At 38.8% G+C, this 9,800-nt stretch overlaps 1 pseudogene; it reads left to right on the forward strand.

Annotated features, from left to right (window-relative positions):
• Positions 1-830: 830 nt before the first annotated feature.
• Positions 831-8,625, forward strand: LOC134018391 (sodium- and chloride-dependent GABA transporter 2-like; annotated as a pseudogene).
• The last annotated feature ends 1,175 nt before the right edge of the window (positions 8,626-9,800 follow it).

Consider the following 9,800-nt stretch of genomic DNA (forward strand, 5'->3'; position numbering starts at 1 on the left):
AAAAGTATGTTGAGTCATTGATTTAACTAAAAATAGAAAGTTTCCAATGAAATTGCATATGGTGATGTCACCTGTTCATAGTCAGCATTTCCCATTGACCAAACTAAAGCCTAATTATGACATCCAGTACCAGTACTTTACAGTACAGTTGAGGCTCAGCTGATTTGGTTTAGGATTAAAAATGCAGCAAAGGAGTTACGTGAAACATCCCAGTCTTTTTTTGGACCACCACTTCACAAGAAAAGTGGATGTGACAATCTTTGCACGATTCTAAATGTGGGGAAGAAAATGTGGAGAACAAGATAACTTCCTCACGTGGGCTCTACTAATGTCCTCTTGCCATTATACAGCAGCTGAGGAGCACCCAGGCTGAGAGGAATACTGATTAGCGTGGGAAAGGTCTTTAGTGATGGACGGGTAAGTAAATGTATTTGCTGTGCATAAAGTATGACAGGAACTACGTTATATCTAGCAATGCAACTTTTCTTAAAAACCTGTGACAAAACATCCACTCTTCATAATCCTACATTATTAGGTTGAACTGTAAATGACTAAAGCTCACTACCAGTGCCAAATAAGGGTCAACTGAGTCGTTTTAGACTTGATGACAAGAAATGCAATATTACAGATTCTTGAAAGTTACTTGTGTAAAAACAAACGTATCTTTGTAAACTATCGGCAACACTGAAGATTCAGCTTCTCCATTTCCATGTACCTATCTGTGCCGAGGTATTGGTTGAAGAAAATATATTTAATTTGAAATCCTTTATAATTCACAAACACCTGAAACAAATTTAGGAAATTATCTAAACACTCGTGTGCTCATGGACATGGAAAGGGATTTCCCTAAGTTTACCAGTCATGAAATTCCCACACAAGATGACAGTCTGATGAAAAAGAGCAAACTGCGGATGGACCGTGGCCAGGGGGCCAACAAGTTTAAGTTCCTGCTGGCAGTCGCAGGAACCTTGGTGGGGCAGGGTAACCTTTGAAGGCTCCCTTATCTTGCTTACAAAAACAGAGGAGGTAAGGAACCTTTTCATAGACTGATCAAAAGCTTTGCTTGCTTTGGAATTACCCCCCATATACAAGAATAAGTTATCTTTGGACCATTATGTAAAGTCAACACTGAAAATAGTAACTTTTATAGTTTGATAATATCCTTGATCATAATGACTTTTATTATTTTCTGATGATAATTCTGTGCAAATTATTTGAGTATAATGAAAGATCAACATGGGTGGCCTTTGGGTCACCAAAGACATTTTTTGGCAAAATAACAAAACAAAAAAAATATATTTTAATTGCATAAATAAAATCTGTAAATTGTAAACTGTGTGCTTTTGTCTACTCAGGGATTGGTTATCCCATCCAAGTAGTGATTTCCTATGCTGCAGTGTCCTACATCATAATCCAAGTTTGGGCCTTTTACGACATGTTCCTTTCCCTGCAGTGGAGACGTGTCATGGTCCTGCTGCAAGAATGACTTGAATACAGGTAATAAACATTGCAGATTCGCTTAATTGTTTTTTTATTTTTATTTTACTTAACCCTTGTGCTGCCTTCGGGTCACAGGACCCAAAGGTTCATAACGAACCATCGTTGTGTTTACCCAATTTTACCCAATACAAAAACAAATAAAAATAATTATCTTTTAACCTTCGCAATGTGAAGGGTCTGAGACAGCCCAACAGTTAAAAGAAAATGCTTCACTTTGTTTTTGTATGCAGTAAAGTTGTCGCAATACGACGGTGGGTCACAATGACTGATGGGACAGAATGACCCGAAGAGAACACAAGGGTTAAGGAGGATAGTGGTTGTTGCATTGAGTTTCATCAACACAATTCCGTAGATATCCTGTAGATGGCAGAGCATGACGGTATTGTTGTAAAGTAGTATACTAGAGTGGTGGCCAACTGGAAATCTCAGAGACGATTACTTAAATTCTCTATTAATTCTACAGTTCTAATATTCAGAATTCTAATCCTATCTGAGTATTCCTGTAGTGTGCCAAATTAATTAGATTTAGTCAGCTTAAAGAAGTATGAGTTGATACCCCTGTGGAGTATAACGCCCTCATGGATGAGTTAGGTTGCTCATTTTAAGGGCAAAATAACACCCATAATCACTGAATGACCATACGTTCCAACTACGCCCAAGACAAAAAAAATGACTTTAAAAATATTAGTGGAACCAGGAGATTTTAATCATAATAATAATAATAAGGATGATGTTCCTATATTTTGGGTTCAGTGATGTTGAAACAAGAGAGAAGAGGGTTGTCTAAATCATAATATAGGGATTATATTTCCATGTGCTCAGTTTATGGATTCCAGGTTCGGTTGCAACAAATGTATGTCTTTATTAATGATAATATTGTCTTTATATATTATTGTCTTTTATTTTTTACCATAGATGCCTGTGTTGAATTTGACAAAAGGAATGTGTGAACTGGACAGTGCCAGCGAATGCAACATACCCTAAACCTGAATTCTGGGAGAAAGTTGGATCTTCCATAACCTACACTTAACTGTAATATTAATTAAATTCAAACTTAGTGGTATACATTTATGGATAACTACAAACAATACTTCAAAGGCATTCATGTTTGGTTACCATAAATTAATGTTTCAACAAGTTGGTTCATCACACTCGGCTTGAGTACTAAGTTGCAGTTGCAGATGTGCTCAACGTGTTTCAAATTTGTCTTTTCTCAGGAGAAGGGTTTTATGCATCTCCTAAGGAATTGATCACACTGGTAATTTGTATTGGTAGTTGGTTTTATGCTTGTTATTGGCATGGATACTCTACTTCTGCGTATGGAAAGGAGTGAAGTCTACAGGAAATGTATATTGTGATTGGGATCAAATGAATTTGGTTCTAGTTACTTATATTAGTGGAAGTAATTGTGAAATAATCAGACCTTATATAGATATGTCCAAACAAACAACATTCCAGCTGTTGTAATAAAAAGCATACATAAGGTAAGTACTTAAACCATAAAATGATTACTGACTATGATTATACCTGTCAGTATGACTGGATACACACAATAAAGATGCATGAGGTAACAGCATTTATCCCTACCACTGGAGGCATTTGACTTTATTTCTATTCTCACATCATCCTGTCTCAGTTAGTGAGACTAATGGAAGTAATGGTGTGTGTGCAGTCTGGTATGTAGTAATAGAATGCCAGCTGTCAATCATGAAAGTCACACCCAGTTTATGCTCATCCAGACAATATACCCTGAACTACCCACCCATAGGACATAGTTATTGCTTAGAGAGGCCTTTTCCATGTCTCATAAGAGGTATGTAAGATATCTGATTTTTTTGGGGGGGCAATTAACCTTTTAATATTACAAATGAAAATAAGAAAAAGGTACATTCTTCTAAATAACATTGGTTGTTGATGCCAACATATACACAAACAGTAAAGCAGCATGTCTCCAATTAATTCCTTAAACAAAATAAACGTTTCACCCATTGATCAACACACATTTCCCAATTCTCAAAAAGTCCCATACTCCAATTTAACTGCTTAACAAAAATCCATAAATGTCACTGCCAAATGCTAAATTTGCAAGGCAGTACATAAAATAAGTGTTAATGCCAGAAAATGTTAAAGTTAAGCTCAAGCAATTAAACCAAAAAGAACAATCAGTATACATGTAAGTGTTGTACTGACGGTGGCCGACGTGCAAACACCTTGCAACTTAAGAAAACACATGCAAATAGACAAAACACAAGCAAATTAATAAAACATCTTCATTAATTTGACAACACATGCACAGCATTCAGCAGTGAACATTTCAACATAATGAACAAAAGGAAAATGTAGGAAAATGTAGGGGGAATGTCCCTGTACTTACTGTAAGTCGCTCTGGATAAGAGTGTCTGCTAAATGACTAAATGTAAATGTAAATGTAGGGAAAGAAACTGTTCTTGTGGCGTGAGGTTTTGGTCCTGATGAACCGCAGCCTTCTGCCGGTGGGGAGTGGTTGAAACAGAGTGTGTCCAGGGTGGGAGGAATCGGCCACAATCTTCCTCGCTTGCCTCAGGGTCCTCGAGGTGTGCAGGTCCTCGAGGGTAGGCAGATTGCAGACAATCACCTTCTCAGTAGTGCGGATGATACGCTGCAATCTGCTCTTGTCCTTGGCAGTGGCAGCAGCGTACCAGATGGTGATGGAGGAGGTGAGGATGGATTCAATGATGGCTGTGTAGAAGTGCACCATCATTGTCCTTGGCAGGTTGAATTTCTTCAGCTGCCGCAGGAAGTACATCCTCTGTTGTGCTTTCTTGGTGAGGGAGCTGATGTTCAGTTCCCACTTGAGGTCCTGGGAGAGGATAGTACCCAGGAAGCGGAAGGACTCCACAGTGTTTACTGGGGAGTTGCACAGGGTGATGGGGTGAGTGGGGCTTTATTCTTTCTAAAGTCCACAACCATCTCCACTGTCTTAAGACCAGAGATGGGGCCCAATGAGGGTGGTGTCGTCCGCAAACTTCAGGAGTTTGACGGACGGATGACTGGAGGTGCAGCTGTTGGTGTACAGGGAGAAGAGCAGAGGAGAAAGGACGCAGCCTTGAGGAGATCCGGTGCTGATGGACCGGGAGTCAGAGACTTGTGTTCTCAGCTTAACGCACTACTTCCTGTCAGACAGGAAGTCTGTGATCCACCCGCCGGTGGAGTCGGGCACGTTCAGCTGGGAGAGCTTGTCCTGAAGCAGGGCTGGGATGATGGTGTTGAAGGCAGAGCTGAAGTCCACAAACAGGATCCTGGCGTAGGATGCTGGAGAGTCCAGATGCTGTAGGGTGAAGTGGAGGGCCATGTTAACTGCGTCGTCCACAGACCTATTAGCTCTGTAGGCAAACTGCAGGGGGTCCAGAAGAGGGTCTGTGATGGCTTTGAGGTGTGCCAGCACCAGGCGCTCGAAAGACTTCATTATCACAGAGGTCAGGGTGACGAGTCTGTAGTCATTAAGTCCTGATGGCCGTGGCTTTTTGGGCACAGGGATGATGGTGGAGGACTTGAGACAGGCTGGCACATGGCATATCTCCAGGGAGGTGTTGAAGATGTTGGTGAACACCGGAGACAGCTGGTCAGCGCACTGCTTGAGGGTGGCAGGAGAGTCTGGCCCCGCTGCTTTGCGGGGGTTCTGTCTCTTGAACAGTCTGTTGACTTCTCTCTCCTGAATGGAGAGTCATCACTGTGGTGAGAGGGGGGGGGGGGAATCCACTTGGGTGGGGGGGGTAGTTCAGGACAGTCCAATTGTCTTTCAAATCTGCAGTAGAACTCGTTCAGGTCGTTGGCCAGGCGGGAGTCGTTAGTGGTGTGGGGGGCTCTGGGCTTGTAGTTGGTAATCTGGTAATCTACCTGAGCAAGTTGGTAATATGCTTCTTCATTATGGTCATCTTGTTTGGTGTGGACACACAGGCGAGAGGAAACACTTTCTTTTGAGACACATAGTGTCGGCTATAATGAATCAACTGAAATGATCATATTTAGGGAACAACAAAAAGGGCTCCTATTGTTTCTTCCGTCTAACAGTTTGTCAGTTTGTATTGTCTGATGACATCAGTAACAGACATAATCCCTGCTGTGTTTCAGACAGGATATTGTCGAGAGTTGTTGCTGCTTGTCCTCTGCTCTGTATGCATGTATGCTTCTGCAAAGACCAAATGCAACACACTCTAAAATGTTGGCAAGTAATAGTACACCATGTGCTATATTAATTATACTTCAGATCCCATGAGGAATTAAAGAGATAGTCATAATAGAAAGTAAACTTTCATAGTGCCAATTTATCATTCTGGAATTAGAGCTTCCAAGAAAAACGGTGTAAAATGTACCCATACCATTGGAAAGCTTACGTCCCATTTCAATTGTAACAGTGCTCATGATGTGCTCTTTTGGGTGGCTTGTATTTCCCCCAACTTTTGGGCCATTATGCATGCAGTGGCAACAATCTTCTGCTACTCTGAATTAGTCAGTCAATAGCAGCTGGATGGATTTATGGTGAGTGCCTAAGATTCTCAGGCAATAAATGAACTGATTCATTGTTTTGTCTCCTGACAGGCCCATATTTGGTTGTATATTTTTTTTAAGATCCAGATTTTAAAGTGCTGAGTGAAGCAACTGTTCAGTCTAAGTACTAGAATCTTTGTTTAAGATGTCACCCTGTTGCTCCTTTGTAGCTACAGTCTTGACATTCCCTCTAGAGTGACCTGTGTGTTCTGTTTGGCTCAAATTCACTGTTCTGTTGTTTGCTTGTTTGAGAAGTACTCTCCCTTTAAGCTTGATGGACATATGGGCCCCAGGGAAAACAATTTGTGGCTTTATACTGTTAATCCTTATATTAATACATTTCACATGCAAGTGCACAAGAAAACACTATGAACATTTTGACTTAACACACATCTACTCAATGGTGCATTGTTGCTCTTATTCTTAACGACATGAAGTGTGTCTTTATGAATGGTTTCACTAGACATGTAATAGATTCATGTGTGGGCATGTCATTATTGCTCATAGTTACAAAACAGGGCAAACTGGCAGGGATACAATTGTGAGCTTTCATAACATTTTCTTCTCCTGCTGTCTCAGCATCAGGGTGTAGTAATAATATTGTTAAAATACAGCAGCCAAAGATCACATACTAGAAATGGTCTTTTTGACTTACACAACTTGAATGTGCTATTGGTCAAAGCCTAACCTGCATCTGTGCCAAATATAGTAGTGGTAGGCTATATAATTTTGGGGGGGAATAGCCCTTCATTATTACCTAGACTGAACTAAGACTTGTATGCCCTGAGACCAAAGGAAGATGCAGTTGACAAGGCTTGGCAGACAGGATACAATGTCACAGTTCTCTGATTCCTGCCTTACATGATCTTGAGTTTAATCAGCAATTACCGTTTAGCCATTTAGCCTTGTAGCACCCAATGATGTAACAATTTCCTGGAAACATTATAAAATGTGCACTTGCACAACGTAAAAAAAACAAATGATTCAATAACTTTACCAAAAATGTAATGAAATGTCTCGACTGATATTGTAATATAATTGTCCACTATTATTTAATACCTTGTTAGATTATTGGGAATTTATTACATTTTCAGGTGGATAATTTTTCTTCAAAACTGATGTAATAATTTTGAAAGAGAATGTTATAATGTTATAATAAATGTATAATAGTATAGTATAAATGTATAATAACATAAGATTATTATTATAATTACATTTGATATATTCTTGTGTGCAAATATCCAAAACGTATATTGTTGTTAGCATAACCTTAGCCTATTGAAATCATTATCATTTGACAATGATTTCATGTTTGCAAATCTACATTAAATGTAAATTCTAGGCTTTTTGTAGAATTTGAAATTGACAATGGCAAGTGGTAGTATAAGTTAGGATTAATCAGGAAATGAACCTGCCTATACCCATGCTTATTGGTTGTTGTGCAAGGAATGTACGTTCCAAAAACAGCAGAAGATGGTTAACATTACACAAGCAAGAGATGAAGGCAAAACAGTTGAAGCAATCTCCATAAAATGTCTTCAAAGTGATTATTATTGAATGAAGTGTATCCTTTGCATCGTTTGATTTTGTGACATAGGTGCATTCAAAAAGGGTTGCAAATCTAATTTGAAATCCAGAAAAAGGTTTACGTTAATAGTAAGTACATTTAAAAGTAGAAGTGTTTAGACTTTGATGGGGGGATCCAATCAAGGATTTTCTAGTTTTAAAAAGGAGCCTGACCAAAAACGTAGGTAGGTAGGCTTTCAGGTTATTACATTATTGAGTTTTATTACATTTAAGATCAAGTGTAAATGCACTTACATTTTCAGATGTTATCACATTTTCAGGAAATTATTACATTATTGGGAGCTACAAGATCCAAACTCGAATGTTGAATATATGTTGATTTTAATAAGGAAGGCGTTCAACCGTCTTACTGTACATTTACAGGTATAGATTACCTGTATGAAGACATTGAGGATATGATTGGGTATCGTCTCTGGCCATGATAAGGTACTGCTGGCTTTTTGTTACTCCTAAAGTTTGTATGGAGTTGATGAAACTCTTATTATCATCACAGACAATACTTAATCTGCATTTTGGCTAAATGTTTTATGTATAGACACTGCAGCGTCTGTGTTCTGTGTCTCCAATTAGGGTTCCTTCGTCTCTTTGCTCTCAAGTTTAACTAAATATATGTGAACCTGGACTGCGCCTCTGCTTTGGACTGGCTCCTTGGGCTCTTCTGTACTCTCTTGGTTCCCTTTTGGATCATGTTTAAGGTTTTTTCGAACAAAGGAACTGTTTGGCAGGTGAGAATTGGCTAAAGTTCTGTATATCTTGGCATGTCACACAGTTAAATACTTTATTGTCTTACAAATACAACAATATTTAATTTATCCTCCATGATCTAATATAAGTAGAAAATCTGGTTTGTTTATTTGCCGCCAGCTGTTCATCTCCTGCATATTAACATTAGTATTTTTTTTGCCTTTGCCTTTTTAATGACAACAATGAGTTTTTCAGAGAACCTTATTTTCACAGATCCTCAAACAGCTCTGTCAGGCTGAAAGTATTAAGACATTCAACCTGCAGTAGACATTTGATGTCCTGAACCCAGTTGAGACTCAAGAGATGAAGTTGTGCTTGAAATGCAAATATGAAAATCTTTTAGATATGGTAAGAAAAAATGTGCAAACACTTTCCCATGAAAGGTGAAATCGCTGCTAAATTCCTCCAATGTATAATTTTTTATCATGGCAAAAATGTATACAAAAAATTGGCATATGTGCCAAGGTGAGTCAGGTGGCTGAGCGGTGAGGGAATCGGGCTAGTAATCCGAAGGTTGCCAGTTCGATTCCCGGTCATGCCAACTGACGTTGTGTCCTTGGGCAAGGCACTTCACCCTACTTGCCTCGGGGGGAATGTCCCTGTACTTACTGTAAGTCGCTCTGGATAAGAGCGTCTGCTAAATGACTAAATGTAAATGTAAATATGTATGGCATACCCGTAGGAAGTAGTTAACATATATATATATATATTGTTTTAGTGAAGGGGGATTTATCATTTCCCTTAACATCATTTTCATCCTATATGGATGGATGTCAGCCATACATTTTTATTCAACATACAAATAATTGTTGCCCCTGTATGGTGATGTGGGTGAAAGATGTGGTGACAAAATTGAGCAGGAGGTGATATAAAATGTGTAGAAAAATATTAATCCAATCAATCAGGTTTCATGGCAGTTTCTGGAAATCTGAAAGGTTGCAGGCAGTATTCTCTCAAGAAGTGTCAAGATGGTAATTACAAGTTGAGCTAATTAAGTAGGAATTCCCCATAGGCATAAAAACAGCATATCATTCTCAGACAAGCCCTATGGAGGTTTTACACTTAAAAGTTTAATAAAGGACAGGGTGTTAATTTATTACCTATTTATTGGGTAAAGATTGATAAAGATAAATAATAAAGTTTTATTTTTCATGGTTACAAGTCAGAAAATGTTTACTAACCAATAATTGAAAAGGACACCAATAATATTGCAATCAGTACTGCCCATCTGAATCATAAATGCATTGAGTAGCATGAACCCTTTTAGTAAGGTTATTTTTAGGGTAATAGTGTGAACAGTTTGGCTGGATCCCAGACCCCTGCTGTGCTGTAATGCGGGTCTTGAGTTTCATCAAAGCAACTGGATAACACATCCTGGTGGCTGCCAACAGAATTATGAAACATTTCAATGAAGAAAAAAAGAAAACAGCATTGAATTACAC

The sequence above is a fragment of the Osmerus eperlanus genome, chromosome 1 (genome assembly GCF_963692335.1).
Source record: "Osmerus eperlanus chromosome 1, fOsmEpe2.1, whole genome shotgun sequence".
NCBI lineage: Eukaryota > Metazoa > Chordata > Actinopteri > Osmeriformes > Osmeridae > Osmerus > Osmerus eperlanus.